This window comes from Mastomys coucha, unplaced genomic scaffold (assembly GCF_008632895.1).
Source record: "Mastomys coucha isolate ucsf_1 unplaced genomic scaffold, UCSF_Mcou_1 pScaffold5, whole genome shotgun sequence".
In the NCBI taxonomy this organism is placed as follows: Eukaryota; Metazoa; Chordata; class Mammalia; order Rodentia; family Muridae; genus Mastomys; species Mastomys coucha.
Window position 1 is genome coordinate 21,218,702 of NW_022196911.1, and position 16,041 is coordinate 21,234,742.

At 36.5% G+C, this 16,041-nt stretch overlaps 2 long non-coding RNA genes across 4 annotated transcripts in view; both read right to left on the bottom strand.

Annotated features, from left to right (window-relative positions):
- Positions 1-16,041, bottom strand: part of LOC116079267 — a 103,480-nt gene that overhangs the window by 55,111 nt on the left and 32,328 nt on the right. The window lies entirely within an intron of this gene.
- Positions 2,312-5,217, bottom strand: LOC116079270. The gene is made up of 3 exons (XR_004113854.1): positions 5,179-5,217; positions 3,616-3,703; positions 2,312-2,514 (listed from the first exon to the last, which is right to left on the bottom strand). It is a non-coding gene; the product is annotated as an uncharacterized LOC116079270 (long non-coding RNA).

Consider the following 16,041-nt stretch of genomic DNA (forward strand, 5'->3'; position numbering starts at 1 on the left):
GAAAAGAAATTCCTCCCATCACATAATAATCAAAACACCAAATGCACTAAAAAAAGAAAGAATTTTAAGAGCAGTAACGGAAAAAAGGCAAGCAACATATAAAGACAGGCTTATCAGAATTACAGCAGATTTCTCACCAGAGACTATGAAAGCTAGAAGATCCTGGGCAGATGTCATACAGACCCTACAAGAACACAAATGCCAGGCCAAACTACTATACCCAGCAAAACTCTCAATTATCATCGATGGAGAAAACAAGATATTCCATAACAAAACAAAATTTACACAATATATTTCCACAAATCCAGCCCTACAAAGGATAATAGATGGAAAGCATCAACATAAGGAGCAAAACTACACCCTAGAAAAAGCAAGAAGGTAATCTTTCAGCAAATCCACACAAACATAATTCCACCTCTTACAACAAAAACAGGAAGTGACAATTACTTTTTTATATATTAATTTGTAAAATAATATTACCAATATATCCTAATCAATTGAAATCCAATAATATGAGGAATTGGAAATTTGAGGAATGTCATCCAATGATCTCTCTAATTTGGTAATTGGAGAAATAGGTCCAACATTGTAGAATCTATATACACTGTCAGCTTGTTTGTTTGTGACAGTGTCTTGCTGTGTACAACATAAGGGTCTTGAAATCTTGCTTCCCCTATCTCAGCCTCTCTATTAATAGTATTGTTTATTTCATGTCTTTACACTATACTATGGTTTTCAGAACAGCTTATATATTTCAAAAGTATTTATATTCCCAAAAGAAACATAGACAATTAACTAGGGAGGTGGCTAGTAAGAGAACAATAAAGTGAGACTGAATGCTTTGCTTGACATTTGTAACTCTTGTATCAAGTTTGAAGAAGAGATCTTTATAAGTTACTCTTTCTCTAAGATGAATGCTTTTCCAAATTATCACAGCTAATGAACCAAATTCTTACCCTCACCTAATGTCTGTGCCACCCTCCAAGTAGAACCATTGTTCATTGAAACAGTTGGTGAATGACTTTATGGATAGACCATCTTAATACCTACCCCATTTCTTAAATGGATGTAACCTGTTCTCTGTGGGCTGAGAATGAAGTCACTCACTCAAGTCAAATAGCTTTGACCATAGCAGGAAGTCTGTATCCAAAAATTGAGCCTACAATTCATTTCTTGGTGCAGCACAACTATCAACTTTCAGCTTACCTACGATGAAGGTAAAATCCTTTGGTGATGTGAGAGTCATTGAAGTACAGCCTTATTACAATGAAACCCAATGTCTAAAAATTGTTCTTATTTTGGGCTTATACCACAGTAAGAGCTAAGATTTTAAACTCTACTAAATATAAAACAAACAAAAAGAGTTTATATATTTATTTTCATTTAAGAAAACACTAGTAGTGATGTATTGTTTTGAAGTATACAGTTAATATGTTTGGAGTTATTTAAAATTTATATTGAGAAAAATGTATTTTCAGTATTGCTATAGATGAGCATCTACATAAGACTGTTAACTTGATTGTTGTTTTATATCAAACAACTTTTATAATACTCATTTTTATTGTTATATTTTATAAATTTTAAAGAATATGACAAAAAATACCCTATCAATATATACTACATTTGTGAATATGTACATCCAAAAAAATCAATAACTTTCAAAAGAAAAAAATTCATTTTCATTTCTATTAAAGATTAAAAACAGAAACATCCCTAGGATATATTTTTTATGAAGATATTCTGTAGCAAAAATAAGACACATGACCTGTAGGGTAATAGTGTAGGAAATTATAATTTTAGGAGATCCTGTGCCATTCTGATCCTTTCTCATTTGACAATGACTTGTGCAATTCAAAATAATTACTATCTCTGCTTTCTAGGCAAGCTGAACTGACTTCCATCTATATAATGCATATCAACATAATTATGTATTTTCCTATCCTAGTTATTTTGTAAAATTCCTATTTGCTACAAGCAGCTGACCCAAAGGTGAATGTTTAAATTTCTTCTGTAATTCAGAATACATGCTAAATAAATTTTTATCCCTAATCATAGGATTTTTATGTCTTAGGTTATATTGTCAAGCACAGAGCAGAGGATTTATAAGAACTAGAAATGTGACAAGGACCTTTCACATGGGACTTTAATAAATAAACATTACTTTTGTTATTAGAATAAACATGATACAGAATACCAAGTCAAAAAATTATTTGTTCTTCTGCATCCATGAATGGCTTCCAGGGGACTGGAAGGTAGGACTCAGCAGAATGTACGTGGCTGAATTGAAATATCTTGTGGAGAAACTTAAGTGCCCCAGATGGTAAGATTGTTTATTATATATACTTCAACAGAGAAGTAGAGCTACTGCTTATAAGTGAACAAAGAAGCAGGACTATTAAACACAGATGAACAAGTAGGTAGCATTTATAATGTAAAGCTGGATCAAAGAAACAGGGTTAGATAACCTTTCCAAAAGCACACTTCATAGGATTGCAATCTTCAGTCAATAAATATCTGGGGAAAGAAAAAAAAATAAGCCATAGAATAATACAGCAGGATTTTACACAATTACTTAAATTTTGTGAGTTAAAATTTCTTACCCTTATAGGCATGGTATACCAAGGAGCTAACTCATAGAAAACAACTTGCATGGAAATACACCACAGAGGAATATATTGGTATAATAAAAAAAGAAATCTTCAGCATGAACAATTCCAAGAACAGCGGAATAAAAGTAGTGGGGCCTGTTCTGGTGACCACCTATCAGGGGTCACTACAGTAAACAAGCTGACACTCCCTCTGCAACAACTAGCAAATGTTAATAGCTCCTCTGCTTGATTTCTGGTTTTTTTTTTTTTCCCACGTTTTCACCTATTTTGGGATTGTTTCAATCTTGGACTTGCATATGTTTTCATTAAGCTTTCAAATTTGAACATGCATATGCCCAGTTATTTCTAGAAAACATTGTTTCCTTGATGTCATTAACTATATCAGATTCTTACTATCTTTCCAGTCACACCTCAGAGAAGTTCAGTAAGCCTCAAATAATGTATTTATTTATTTAAACTTTTATTGCATTATGATGAGAAAAGTTACATGATTTCAATTTGTCTGAATTGTTAACATTTAAAAACATATTGTAAATAGAATTAAATCACATTCTTGTTTCCCTTTTGTACCCCAAATCCTCCCAGAGAACCCCCTTCAATACCTACAATATCTTTTTTGTCATATTCCTTAAAATTTGTAAAATATTATAATAGTAAAAATAAGTATTATAAAAGTTGTTTCAAATGAAACAACAATCAATTTAACAGTCTTATGTAGATGCTCATCTATAGCAATAGTGAAAATAGATTTTTCTCAATATAAATTTTAAATAACTCCAAACATATTAACTGTATACTTCAAAATAATACATCACTACTAGTATTTTCTTAAATGAACATAAATATATAAAGTCTCTTTGCTTGTTTGTTTGTTTTATATTTAGTAGAGTTTAAAATCTTGGCTCTTACTGTGGTACAAGTTCAAAATAAGAATCATTTTTAGACATTGCATTTCATTATAATAAGGCAGTACTTCAATGACCCTCACATCACAAAAGGATTTTACCTCCATCATAGCTAAGCTGAGAGTTGATAGTTCTGGTGTAATTCTGATAGACCTGACTTTATATGTTACTTGAAGTTCACCAAGGCACCTATAGACACACAAAGTTGCAGATAATGTCACCAGCAATGTCCTCAGCTAGATTGACACAGAATTCTTGAAGACATTAAGAATTCTAAGAAGAAAGGGCATTGGATGACAATCAGGCATGTTATGATATAACTTGATAAGGCAAGTTGGAAAGGGCCAAGTATTTAAGACTCAATCTTGGGAAACTCCACATTCATAGGTTCCAGCAGATTTCTTCAACATGTTTATCTTTGCCTGTCTTGTAAGTTTGCATTTACTGAAGATTTTATAATTGTATCATTTCACCCAACCTAAGAGAAAAACACCAATAATTTAGACTTCACATGAAAACTTGTATAATGTATAATACATAGTTAGAAGAAGGAAAATGATAAGTAAGAGATGAGGGAAAATATGGATAAAATGTATCTCTGAATAAAAATATATCTGTATAAATTTTATTGCTAAGACTCCTTGAAGATAAATTTTAAACCATTTGAAATCTGACTTCCATGTGGAACAATGGTCTGTGACATGGAAAGCACTGAATGGAGAATGGCCTTATGCAGTATGAAAAGTCCTTCTGAAAAGAGAGAACCACAAAATATCCATGAGTGTCATGGGAAGCTGCTACTGATTCTTTACATCAGGAGATGTGAGGCCACATGTCAGTAACTGTGTCAAGCAGGATGAACTGTGGCAAAGGGCAAGTACAAGAACCTTTTCAACAGAAACCAAGGCTACATGGCCTCATGAAAATCCAGTTCTCCAACAACAGTAAGTCCTGGATAGCCCAACACACTGGAAAAGCAAGATTTGAATTTAAAACTACTTCTCATGATGCTGATAAGGACTTTATGAAGGAAATAAATAACTCCCTGAAAGAAATACAGGAGAACACAAGTAAACAAGTAGAAGTCCTAAAAGAGGAAACACAAAAATGCCTTAAAGAAGTACATGAAAATACAACCAAACAGGTGAAGGAATTGAAAAAAATGATCCAGGATTTAAAATGGAAGTAGAAACAATAAAGAAATTACAAAGGAAGACAACTCTGAAGATACAAAGCCTAGGAAAGAGGTCAGGAGTTATAGATACAAACATCACTAACAGAATACAAAAGATAGAAGAGAGAATCTCATAAGCAAAAGATACTGTAGAAAACATTGACACAACAGTCAAAGAAAATGCAAAATGCAAGAAGATCCTAACCCAAAACGTCCAGAAAATCCAGGAAACAATGAGAAGACCAAACCTAAGGATAATAGAAGAGAGTGAAGATTCCCAACTTAAAAGGCCAGTAAATATCTTCAATAAGATCATGTAACAAAGCTTCCCAAACCAAAAGAAAGAGATGCTCAAGAATATGCAATGAGCCTTTGGACCAGAAAAGAAATTCTTCCCATCATATAATAATCAAAACACCAAATGCACAACACAAAGAAAGAATATTAAAAGCAGAAAGGGAAAAAACTCAAGTAACATATAAAGGCAGACCTATCAGAATTACACCAGACTTCTTGACAGAGACCATGAATGCCAGAAGATTCTGGGCTGATGTCATACAGATTCTAAGAGAACGCAAACACCAGCTCTTCAATAACAACATAAACAATAGAAAGCCCACATACATGTGGAAGATGAACAACACTCGACTCAATGATAACTTAGTCAAGGAAGAAATAAAGAAAGAAATTAAAGACTTTTAAGAATTTAATGGGCCATTTTTCTCTCTGGTGACTTTCTAAGATGGGACCAGCCAGAAGGTTCAGGACACAGAACTAGTAGGGAAGCTGGTGATCCTTTCAACCTCCTTCTACAAGTAGGAGGGACGGTGGATCCACAACCCTCTCTGCCCCTTTCCCTCAAGCAGAGAGCTAGTCTCCAGGGAGTACTCTGACCCCAGGACTCAGGTGAGATCTCCATTTTCTTTCCAGTGACTTTCTAAGGCAGGACAATCCAGGAAGTTCAGGCCATAGAAGTGGCAGGGCAGCTGAGACAGGAGACTTTCTACCTCCATCTACAACTAGGAGGGAGGTCACCTTCTCTGCACCATTTTCTTTTTCTTCTTCTCAGAGGGGAAAACTGGGAAAGGAGATATTATACGACATGTAAATAAAGAAAATATCAAATAAAAAATAAGAAAGAAAAAAAAGAATTTAATGAAAATGAAGGCACAATATACCCATACTTATGGAACATAATGAAAGCAGTCCTAAGAGGAAAACTGATAGCTCTGAGTTCCTTGAAAAAGAAATTGGAGAGAGCATACACTACCATTTTGACAACACAACTGAAAGCTCTAGAATAAGAAGAAGCAAATAGAACCAAGAAGAGTAGAAGTCAGGAAATAATCAAACTCAAGGCTGAAATCAACCAAGTAGAAACAAAAAGAACTATACAAAGAATCAACCAAACCAGGAGCTGATTCTTTAAAATAGGTAAACCCTTAGCCAAATTAACCAGAAGGCACAAAGACAGTATCCAGATGAACAAAATCATAAATGAAAAGGGAGATATAGCAATGGAAATCTGAAGAAATCTAAAAATCATCAGCTCCTACTACAAAAGCCCATACTCAACAAAACTGGAAAATCTGAATAAAATGGACAATTTTCTAGACAGATACCATGTACCAAAGTTAAATCAGAATCAGATAAATGATCTAAACTGTCCCATAACTCATTAATAGTCTCCTAACAATAACAACAACAAAAAAAAGCCCAGGACCAGATAGGTTTAGTGCAGAATTCTGCCCCAGCCCTTGGGGCAATCAAGCAGTTAAGATGGGGGGGAGGGGTCACTTGGAAGAGAAAAGAGACAAGGAACAGGAAAGAAGGACGGCAAGATAAGGAATCTGATGAAGCTGACAAATTTTAGTTTTTCTCACTCAGGTTATATACTCATACAAGCAGGATGGGGGAAAGGGGAGGGAGTAGGGTTGTTTTGTCTTCAAGAAGTACAGGTACTCTCTGGACCAGGAAATTGGCAAGGTGAAAAGTTCAGGTTGCTAGGTGCCTGTCTATATGATGCATAGCTATTTTGTCCTAACTGGACTGGTAGTTAAGCACTTGTCTACAGGACCCATAGATCTCAGATCTCATAGCAGAATGAATTGTTAGATACCTAAGTGCAAAAATCTATAGCAGGTTTCCATAACAAAATGGGTTTTGAGATACCTATCAGTAAGATTAACGACTATTTGTTCTTATCTATGCTGCTACTAAATGGTTTGCTGGATACCTAACAGCAAGATTAACAGCCATTTGTTCTCAACTGGGTCAGTACTTTTCAACCAAGGCAGCTGTTAATTTTCAACTGGGCTAATACTTTCCCATGGAGGCCAAGACTTTTGGGCCAATAAGCAGTTATTGCTGACAGAGCAGTTAATGTTCAAACAAGGTTGCTCCCAACAGAATTCTATAATACTGTCAAAGAAGACATAATACCAATACTATTCAATCTGTCCCACAAAATAGAAACAGAAGGTACTCTATCCAATTTGTTCTATGAAGCCACAATTACTCTCACACCTAAACCACACAAAGACCCAACAAAGAAAGAGAAAGTCAGAACAACTTCCGTTATGAATTTTGATGCAAAAATATTCAATAAAATTCTTGCAAACAGAATCCAAGAGCACATCAAAATGATCATCCATGATAATCAAGTAGGCTTCATCTCATGGATGCAGGGATGGTTCAATATACGGAAATCCATCAACATAATCTATTGCATAAACAAACTCAAAGAAAAAAATACATGATCATTTCCTTAGATGCTGAAAAAGCATTTGACAAAAGTAAGAATCTCTTCAAGATAAAAATCTTAGAAAGGCCTGTCTGTCTGGGCTGGTGTCCAGAGCAGACCTTGGGCGCAAGCTCTGCAGCCAGTCTCACAACATCCAGAGGAAGCTCCACTCCCAGGTGCTCTGACACACCCAGGATCAGAGGGGAGGAGGAACCAACATCTGTCCCAACACTGGGAGTAACTGGTACCAGCGGGACCAGGCACACAGGAACTCCACCAGCCCGGTGACTCAGGTTCATTCTGGTCTGTCTGGGCTGGTGTCCAGAGCAGACCTTGGGAGCAAGCTCTGTAGCCAGTCCCACAACACACAGAGGAAGTTCCACTCCCAGGTGATCTAACAAGCCCGGGAACACAGGATCACAGAATCACAGGATCACAGAGACAACTTGACTCTGAAGAGTTTTGACACAATCAGGATCACAGGAAGGACAGGCTCCAGTCAGATTTAGCAAGGACAGGTAGCACTAGAGATAACCAGATGACAGGGTGCAAGCGTAAGAAAATAAACAACACAAGCCAAGGTCACTTGGCATCATCAAAACCCAATTCTCCCACCATAGTAAGTCCTGGACACACCATTACATTGGAAAAGCAAGATTCAGATATAAAATCACTTCTCATTATGATGGTACAGGACTTTAAGAAAGACATAAATAGCACCCTCAAAGAAATACAAGAGAACACAGGTAAACAGCTAGAAGTCCTTCAAGAGGAAACACAAAAATCCCTTAAAGAACTACAGGAAAACACAATCAAACAGGTAAAGGAAATGAGCAAAACCATCTAGAATCTAAAAATGGAAATAGAAACAATAAAGAAATCTGAAAGAGAGACAACCCTGGCAATCCAAACCTAGGAAAGAAATCAGGAGTCATAGATGCAAGCATCACCAACAGAAAACAAGAGATAGAAGAGAGAATCTAAGAGGCAGAAGACACCATAGAAAACATTGACACAACAGTCAAAGAAAATGCAAAAAGCAAAAACCTCCTAACCCAAAATATCCAGGAAATCCAGGATGGAATGAGAAGGCCAAACCTAAGGATAATAGGTATAGAAGAGACTGAAGATTCCCAATGTAATGGGCCAGTAAGTATCTTCAACAAAATTATAGAAGAAAACTTCCCTAACCTAAAGAAAGAGATGCCCATGAACATACAAGAAGCCTACAGAACTCCAAATAGACTGGACCAGAAAAGAAATTCCTCCCGACACATAATAATCAAAACACCAAATGCACTAAACAAAGAAAGAATTTTAAAAGCAGTAAGGGAAAAAGGTCAAGTAACATATAAAGTCAAGCCTATCAGAATTACACCAGACTTCTCACTAGAGACTATGAAAGCTAGAAGATCCTGGGCAGATGTCATACAGACCCTACAAGAACACAAATGCCAGGCCAAACTACTATACCCAGCAAAACTCTCAATTACCATAGATGGAATAAACAAGATAGTCCATGACAAAACAGAATTTACACATTATCTTTCCACAAATCCAGCCCTACAAAGGATAATAGATGGAAAACATCAACATAAGGAGCAAAACTACACCCTAGAAGAAGCAAGAAGGTAATCTTTCAACAAATCCACACAAACCTAATTCCACCTCTTGCAACAAAAACAACAGGAAGTGACAATTATGTTTGTTAATATCTTAATATGAAAATTAAAATTACCAACATATCCTATTTGATTGAAATCCAATAATATGAGGAATTAGAAATTTGTTGATTGTCATCAATGATCTCTTTAATTTGGTAATTGGAGAAATAAGTCCAACATTGTACAATCTATATACACTTTCAGCTTGTTTGTTTGTGACAGTGTCTGACTGTGTACAATATAAGGGTCTTGAAACCTTGCTTCTCCTATCTCAGCCTCTCTATTAGTAGTATGGTTTATTTCATGTCTTTACACTATACTATGGTTTTCAGAACGGCTTATATATTTCAAAAGTGTATATATACCCAAAAGAAACATACAACTTACTAGGGAGGTTGCTTGTAAGAGAACAACAAAGAGTGAGACTGAATGCTTTGCTTGATGTTTGTAACTCTTGTATCAAGTTTGAAGAAGAGATCTTTATAAGTTACTCTTTCTCTGAGATGAATGCTTTTCCAAATTATCACAGCTAATGAACCAAATTCTTACCCTTACCTAATGTCTGTGCCACCCTCCAAGCAGAACCATTGTTCATTGAAACAGTTAGTGAATGACTTTATGGATAGACCATCTTAATACCTACACCATTTCTTAAATGAATGTAACCTGTTCTCTGTGTGCTGAGAATAAATTCACTCACTCAAGTCAAATAGCTTTGACCATAGCAGGATGTCTGTATCCAAAAATCAAGCCTACAATTCATTTCTTGGTGCAGCACAACTATCAACTCTCAGCTTAGCTACAATGGAGATAAAATCCTTTGGTGATGTGAGGGTCATTGAAGTTCAGCCTTATTACAATGAAATCCAATGTCTAAAATTGTTCTTATTTTGGGCTTGTACCATAGTAAGAGTCAAGATTTTAAACTCCACTAAATACAAAACAAACAAAAAGACTTTATATATTCATGTTCATTTAAGAAAATTCTAGTAGTGATGTATTATTTTGAAGTATACAGTTAATATGTTGGGAGTTATTTAAAAATTATATTGAGTAAAACATATGTATTTTCACTATTGCTGTAGACAAGCATCTACATAAGACCATTAAATTGATTGTTGTTTTATATCAAACAACTTTCATAGTACTTATTTTTATTGTTATAATATTTTATATATTTTAAGGAATATGACAAGAAAGATATTGTAGGTATTGAAAGGGGGTCTCTGGGAGGAGTGGGGGTACAAAAGGGAAAGAAGAATGTGATTTAATTCTATTTACTTAAAATATGTTTTTAAATATTAACAAATTCAGATAAATTGAAATCATGTAACTTTTTTCATCATAATGCAATAAAAGTTAAAAAAAAAAAACTCTTAGAAAGATCAGGTATTCAAGGCCCATACCTAAGCAGAGTAAAAGCAATATAAAACAAACAAGTAGCCAACATCAAACTAAATGGAGAGAAACTTGAAGCAATCCCAGTAAAATCTGGGACTATACAAGGCTGCCCACTCTCTCCCTACCTATTCAGTATTGTACTTAAAGTCCTAGCCAGAGCAATTAGACAATAAAAGGAGATCAAAGGGATACAAATTGGAAAGGAAGAAGTCAAATTATCACTATTTGCTGATGATATGCTAGTGTACTTAAGTGACCCCAAAAATTCCAACAGAGAGCTACTAAACCTGATAAACAATTTCAGCAAAGTAGTTGGATATAAAATTAACTCAAGCAAATCAAAGGCTTTCCTCTACACAAAGGATAAACGGTCTGAGAAAGAAACTAGGGAAACAAGTTTCACAGTAGTCACATAAAAAAATATAAAATATATTGGTGAGACTCTAACTAAGCAAGTAAAAAATCTGTATGTCAAGAACTTCAAGTCTCTAAAGAAAGAAATCAAAGATCTCAGAAGATGGGAAGATCACCCATGCTGGAGATGCTCAGAAGATGGATTGACTGGTTTAACAGTAAAAATGGCCATCTTGCTGAGAAAGCAATCTACAGATTGAACGCAATTCCCATCAAAATTCCAAGTCAATTCTTCATAAAGTCAGAGAGGACAATTTGCAAATTCATCAGGAATAACAAAAAACCCAGGACATCAAAAACAATTCTCAACAACTAAAGGAACTCTAGGGGAATCACCAACCCTAAACTCAAGCTGTAATGCAGAGCAATCGTGATAAAATATGCATGATATTGGTACAATGACAGGCAGGAAGATCAATGGAATAGAATCAAAAACACAGAAATGAACCCACACACTTGATCTTGGACAAAGGTGCCAAAACCATCTAGTGGTTAAAAGAGCATTTTCAACAGCAAATCCATCCATTCATATCTCCTTGTACAAAGCTGAAGTCCAAATGGATCAAAGACCTCCAAATAAACCCAGATACACTGAAACTAATAGAAAAGAAAGTGCTGAAGAGCCATGAGCACATGAGCACAGGGGAAAATTTCCTAACAGAACAACAATGGCTTGTGCTATAAGATCAAGAATTGACAAATGGGACCTCATAAAATTGCAAAGCTTCTGTCCATAGGGCAAAATGGCAACCAACAGATTGGGAAAGGATCTATACCAAGCCTATATACAATAGAGGGCCAATATCAAATATATACAAAGAACTCAAAAAGTTAGACTCCAGAGAATCAAATAACTCTATTTTATAAAATGGGGTACAGAGGTAAACAAAGAATTCTCAACTGAGGAATACTGAATGGCTGAGAAGCACCTAAAGAAATGTTCAACATCCTTAGTTATCAGGGAAATGCTAATCAAAACAACCCTGAGATTCCACCTCACACCAGTCAGAATGGCTAAGATCAAAAACTCAGGTGAGAGCAGATGCTGGTGAGGATATGGAGAAAGGAACACTCATCCATTGCTAGTGGGATTGCAAGCTGGTACAACCACTCTTGAAATCAGTTTGGAAGTTCCTCAGCAAATTGAACATAGTACTACCCGAGGACCCAACTAAACCACTTCTGGGCATATATCCAGAAGATGCTCCATCATGTAATAAAGACACATGCTCCACTATGTTCATAGCAGCCTTATTTATAATAGCCAGAAACTGGAAAGAACCCAGATGTCCTTCAACAGAGGACTGGATACATAAAATGTGGTACATTTACACAATGGAGTACTATTCAGCTGTTAGAAATGATGAATTCATGAAGTTCTTAGGCAAATGGATGTAACTAGAAAATATTATCCTGAGTGAGGTAACCCAATCACAAAAGAATACACATGGTATGTACTCTCTGATAAGTGGATATTAGCCCAGAAATTCAGAATATCTTACAATTCACAGACCACATGAAGTTCAAGAAGAAGGAAAACCACAGTGTGACTACTTCAGCCCTTCTTAGAAGAGGGATCAAAGTACCCATGGTAGGAAGTACAGAGACAAATTTTGGGGCAGAACCTGGAAGAAGGGCCATCCAGTGACTGTTCCACCTAGGGATCCATCCCATATATAGTTCTCAAACCTAGACACTATTGTGGATGCCCACAAGTGCTTACTGACTGAAGCCTGATATAGCTGTCTCCTGAGAGGTTCTGCCAGTGCCTGACTAATACAGAAGTGGATGCTCACAGCCATCCATTGGAGTGAGAACAAAATCCCCAATGGTGGAGATAGAGAAAGAACCCAAGGCACTGAAGGGCTTTGCAGCCCATAAGAGGAAAAACAATATGAACTAACCACTACCCCCAGAGCTCCCAGGGTCTAAACCAATAACCAAAGAGTACAAAAGGAGGGACCCATGGTTACAGCCACATATGTAACAGAGGATGACCTTGTGGGACATCAGTGAGAGGATAGGTCCTTGGTCTTATGAAGGCTTGATGTCTCACTGTAGGGGGATGCCAGGTCAGTGAAGCAGGAATGGGTGGGTAAGTTATCAGGGAGGGGGGGATGCGATAGGGGGGTTTTTTGGAGGGGATAAAATTTGCAATGTAAATAAAGAAAACATCTAATAAAAGGAAAGAAAAGAGACAAAGTCTCACAGAAAACTCATTTATCTTAAAGTCTCTTTAATCTTTCTACAAATAGAATCAGAAGGAACATTGTCAAACTTATTCTATGTGGTCATAGTCACTCTGACACCTAAATGACACAAAGACTAATAAAGAAAGAAAATTTCAGACCAATTTTTCTCATGAACATTAATGCAAAAATAATCAATAAAATACTTGTCAACTTATTCCAAGGATACATCAAAAGCATAATTCACTATGATCAAGTAGGCTTCATTCCAGGGATCAAGGGATGCTTCAAAATGTACAAAAATCCATCAATACATTCTACCATAAAAACAAACAGAAAAGAGAAAAACACATGATCATCTCAATAGATACTGAAAACACCTTTGACAAACTCAAATACCCCTTCTTTGTGTTGTGTTAAATGTCTTGGAGAGATCAGGAATACAAGGCACATAAACACACTTAAATACAATAATGGCAATATAAAAGCAAGCCAATATACAACATCCAATTAAACAGAGAGAAAGTTAAAATGATTCCATTAAAATCAGAGACATGATAAGCCTGCTTACTTTTCTGCATCTATTCAATATATTTGAAGTTTAAGCTGGAGTGAACATTACCCATAAAGTACAAGATAACCACACTACAATCCACGGACCCAAAGAAGCTAAATAAAAAGGAGAGCTCAAGGGAAAAATTATTGAATCTCAGTAGGGAAGTAAAATGGATATCTGAGGTTGATGGAGGGAAGGAACTCTGTGGGAGAGTACATAGGTTGGAGTGTGCAGCTGGGGGTGGGGTGGGGAGGGAAGCGTAAGATGTAGAGAAAGCAGAGGAGAGAGAAAATAAATAGGCTGTGGTGCAAGGGAGTGCAATCTCTAGGATGTGCCAGAGACTTTGAATGGAAGGAGACCCCAGGGTTTCGAATGGACAACTCTAGCTGAGGCTCTTAAGGATTTGGATCCTGAAGTGGTAGCTTCCTGCAGCCAGAAAAGACTTCCAGTGGAGGGATAAGAACAGCAAATAACCCACTAAACCTTCTTCCCAAATTGTGTCCTATCCAGAAAATATGCTGGGACAAAGATAGAGCAGAGAAGGAGGGAATAGCTAACCATTGTCTGGTCCAAATTGAGTCCCATTCCATGGGCAAAAACCAATCCATGGCTCTATTAATTATACTCTTTTAGGGTTACAAACAGGAGCTCAACATAATTGTTCTTTAAGAACAATTAAGAAGCCAAGGTAAGAGATGCAGAAACCAACAACAAAACATTAGATGGAGCTTAGGAAGTCTTATGGAAGAGTTGTAAGAAGGATTGAGAGATATGAAGAGGACAGGGTCACCACAGGAAGACCAACAGAGTCAAGTAACCTGACCCTTGGGAGCTACCAGAGACTGAACCACTAACCAAACAGTGGTCATGGGCTGGAACTAGGCCCCCTGCACATATGTAGTAGATGTGCAATTTGGTCTTCATGTGGGTTCCCAAACAACTGGAGCAGAGCTGTCACTAAATCTGTTCCCTGTCTGCCTGCCAGTGGATTCTGTTCCAAAAACTAGGCCACCTTATATAGCCTCAGTAAAAGAGAATGCTTCTAGTCCTGCATTGACTTGATGAGAGGGGGGCCCAAATAGTGGAGTGTGGGGTCTAGAGATGATACCTAGAGTGAGTCTTCCCCTTCTCAAAGGAGAGGCAGAGGGAAGAATCGAGGAGGATCAGTGTGAGGGGGTTCTGGAGGAGAGGAGGGCTGATATTGGGATGTGAAGTGAATAATAAATAAATTTTAAAAAATAAAATAAAAATAAATGAGAGCTCATGTAACTGAAAAACTTCTGGAAGACAAAGAACATGGTTAGTAAAAAAAAAAATGGCAGCCTACAGAATAGGTAAATATCTTAACCAACCATACATCCAACAAAGGTCTAGCAGCCAAAATATATAAAGAACCTAGGAAATTATACACAAACAAACCAAATAACCTAATTAAAATTTAGGTACAGAGCTAAACAGAATTCTCAGCAAAAAGAATCTCTAATAGCTGAGAATCACTTAAGTCCTTAACCAGAAATGCAAATCAAAACAACTCTGAGATGTCATCTCCTATTCTTTAGATAGGCTAAAATCAAAAATGTAAGAAACAGTACATGCTGGATCAAGGGAAACACCCCTTCGTTGCTGGTGGGAATGCAAAGTTATAGAACCACTTTGGAAATTACTTTAGTGGTTTCCCAGAGAACTGGGTATAGTTGTACCTCAAGATATAGCTATGCTATTTCTAGGCATATACCCAAAAGATGTTGCACCATACCACAAAGGACACTTGTTCAAATAAGCTTTTGTGTTCAGAACAGCTTTATTTGTAATAGCCAGAATCTTGAAATTACCTAGATGTCCTTCAACCAACTAAAGGATAAAGAAAATGTGCTACATTTTCACAATGAAATGTTACTGATCCATTAAAAACAAGGATATCATGAAATTTGCAAACAAATGGATGGAACTAGAAAATATCATCCTGAGTGAGGTAAGACCCAGAAAGACACTCATGGTGTGTAATCACTTATAAGTACAAATTAGCCATAAAGTACTGGATAACCATGCTACAAATCACAGACTCCAAGAATCTAAGTAACAAGGATGGTACCAGGGAGGATACTTGAATCTCACTTAGAAGGGGGGATAACATATACATCAGAAGTGTATAAAGGGAGAGAACTACCTGGAAGAGGGAGTGGGGAAGGGAAACAGGAGGGATCAAGTGTGGGGATGATGGAAGGAAAGAAAACTGGGAGAGAGAACTGAAATTGATGGGCAGCATCTCTGGGGAAAGCCAGAAACTTAGGACAAAGGAATCTATGAAAGTGAACCTAGATAGGACTCCTAGCAACAGGTGATATGGAACCTGAAATGGTCACTTCTTGTAACCAGGCAAGAAGTC